Source organism: Trachymyrmex cornetzi, unplaced genomic scaffold (assembly GCF_001594075.2).
Source record: "Trachymyrmex cornetzi isolate Tcor2-1 unplaced genomic scaffold, Tcor1.1 scaffold272, whole genome shotgun sequence".
Lineage (NCBI taxonomy): Eukaryota > Metazoa > Arthropoda > Insecta > Hymenoptera > Formicidae > Trachymyrmex > Trachymyrmex cornetzi.
The window spans coordinates 1,196,138-1,199,500 of NW_017297394.1; the positions used below are offsets into that span (position 1 = coordinate 1,196,138).

General features: G+C 29.5%; 1 protein-coding gene across 2 annotated transcripts in view; it reads left to right on the forward strand.

The window, feature by feature from the left end:
* The window catches only part of LOC108761996 (acyl-CoA Delta(11) desaturase), a 13,127-nt gene that overhangs the window by 7,808 nt on the left and 1,956 nt on the right, over positions 1-3,363 (forward strand). The window lies entirely within an intron of this gene.

Consider the following 3,363-nt stretch of genomic DNA (forward strand, 5'->3'; position numbering starts at 1 on the left):
TTTTTGAGGCGACGTATCTTACATAAAATTTTGACATTTCGGATTTCGCATCACGATATCTCCGTTCGTGGGACACGTAGAGAGGTAAAATAAACGTTTATTATATATTTCGGACCCAAACTGTCAATGGAGCTCATATTTAGAACTCGATCGGTCTAACCTTTATTAAAAAAACCGAGAATTTCGGATGCTCGGATGCCCGCAACTCGCTGATTCGCGTAAATAAAGACACGCGTGTCTCGCGCTGCGCGCCCACTTGGCGCGAGACACTACCGTGTCTGTTGATTTTATGAAAAGGCTCATTTTTGCTGTGTCTGTGAAAAGTAAAATCAACATCATTTTTTATAATTGTTGAGGCAAGGAATTTGATGATGCTAATTAAAATTACATTGGATTACAAATTATATGACGGAAATTAAGCGTATAAGAAATTAAATTCAAGGTTGAGAAAATATTACATGTTACGTCGTGTTATTCGTGAGATATAGGTTGCTAACAGTACATATATTGATGAGACAATGTGGCACATTATATATGTTTCTACATGATTAAAGAAACAAATCTTCAATTAAAAAACACGTTATCTAATTATTTTAAAGTGCTCAACGAACATTTCGGTTCATATCAGAAATTGTTTGATTTCAAAATTTTTAATTTAGCTATATTAAATATATGTACACTGAAAGAAAAGATTGGCTACTGCAGCAAATTATATGGTAAAATATGACATATAGCATTTTTAATTGACCGTAGCAGTCAATTTTTTGTTGCGTTAGCTGCAATGTCAATGCGGGATTTTGATAAGTTAACGAAACTAAAAATTGGTTGCTGCAACCAATTAAAAATTCTATGCCATATTCAGTCAATTTTTTCTTTCAGTGTATAATACTTTATGTTACAATATTTCTATTTTATAGTTTAGAAGTAATTGTGGTAAAAATGTAATACATTTTTATGAACACTAATGTATTGTTAAAATACAGCTAAAATGTTTTTCTCACTTATTGAACTTTTTTTTAAAAATTTGATAAATATGTTGCTACGAAGATTCATTATACGTTGCATCGTTATTGTTTTGTCCAAATACTATAATGTCTAAATAAGGAGATGTTGAAGCGTCGGCCGAGTTTGATCGATGTCGATAAAGCAAATTTTTTAATTTTCCGAAGTAAAACATTATGTACATTAAATAAAACATTATATACATTAAGTAAAACGTTATGTGCATTAAGTAAAATATTATGTGCATTAAGTAAAACATTAATTGTAGCGTTACGTACATTTTTTGTTCTGCTGTGCCCTATATATTGCAAGGTTACCTACACAGCACGAAGTCGATTGATAGGCGACTATCAGTCGGCAGAAGAAGTTTAAAGCCCGATCTACAATTGCGTAAACGTAGAAGTAAGGTTATGGGAGTAGTAGTAGCAGTAAATGTTGTACGACATATTAATCTACAATCGAGTAAAGATTCAACGAACTTTCAGCTCACAATACTTTCTCCGTCTTCCATATTCGTAATATAATATATTTGTAATATAATAAATTCGTCAAATAATATATCATAAAATAAATTCAGTAAAAGATGAAAAGCTCACTTTGCGCTTCTTTCCATACGCCGAGACAAAAAGGACAATAACAATGCAGACACATGACAGCACTGTGATTGGTTCACTCTTAGGTTTTACGCAGCCGTAGTCGTGAAATATAAAGTTGAATCATCTTTTACAACACGTTTTAGAACCGGGAATGGCAGGTTAGGTGTTGTAAAACTTTGCTTTACAACATTTCACAACCATTTACAACTACGTTTACGCAATTGTAGATCGGGCTTAAAATTGACTTTGAAGTTAGACTGATTGTCGACAAATGTCTTGACTACAATTGGTTATCAGTCAGTCAATGCAGTCAATACAAAGTCGACTTTATGGCGACTATAAGTAGACAATTGTAAAAAGCATTTCCTGATAAACAATTTTTTATATATGTACATAATTATTAGACTGCGGATATTTATGCAAAAACATATAACTGAATATTTTGCATAAAATGCATATTTTACATAAATGCATATTTACATAAATCGAATATAATAACTGCATAAATTGCATATTTGCATAAATTGCATATTTGCATAAATCGATTGTATTATTTGCATAAAATGCATATTTTCCATAAACTTACAATTCTATATAATTTTCAAGTAAGCATATAGTATGACTATATTATGATTATATGATGGAATACACAACTGATTCAAATTTTCGCATAAAAATCCGCAGTCTAATAATTATATGCTAAAATCTAAAATAAGTATCATTAGTTAGCATCATATTCCAGTCCAGCAAACAGCAAATTACATGTATAATGTACATGTTGGTTGTAATTTTCCACTCAACAATATACAATTGTAACATAACACTTGTATTATATTACAGTTATACACGTTGAATGGAAAATTAACTTGGTGTTTGCTGGGAGAATGCGGTAAAAAATTATAATAAAAAAATGTTTCCTTGTGAATTCGGGAATTAATTTCATAGTACTTTGAAACGATCCTAAGCTAAACTGTATCAAATCCAACGCTTCTTGATCTCTGCAATCGTATAGAAACTGTTTCTTCGATGATCGATGAACGCTGATTATTAACGCATGTTAGCTGCACCAACTGTGACATAGCTTTGACATATTTGATTAATACGTACACAGAGAAAATTTTATATTATATAAGTTTTAATATAATTTTAAATTACATTTTACTATGTCTCGTATTTTCGATGGACTCTCACAACATGATTCCGACTTAACTTTTACTATGGTAATACTAATTTTTATCACATAAATAAAGTAATTATTTTGTTAAACCATATTCTAACATGAAAACAGTTAATTTTTACTATGATACGCAAACAAAATTTGCTAAGTATATTTGATTTTGTAATAAAAAATTTTTACTATGAAAAAGTATAAAAATTACGTTATATTATTGTTTTTAAAAAAATAACTATAGCATTTAAACTCATAATTTACATGAAGACCGCAACTACTACCACATTATAGTAATTTTAAATATAAAATTTTCTATAAAATGTTCTCCATATAGGATGTAGTGATACATTTCGATACAAAAATCTCTGAATATCGTCTCAGAACTTCTCGTCTTATTTAAAATAACATTTCAGAGATTATCATATGTCATTTGTTTTTTTTATCTCGTCTCGTTTTGTCATGAAAAAAAATTTAAAAGAAATCCGTAAGTAATTTTAGCTTAAATTAAGACTTTTAATTAAAAAAATTTTATTTTTTTACACAAATACTCACATGTTTAAAATTTTGGTAAAAATGTAGATTAGGGGAGCCCCC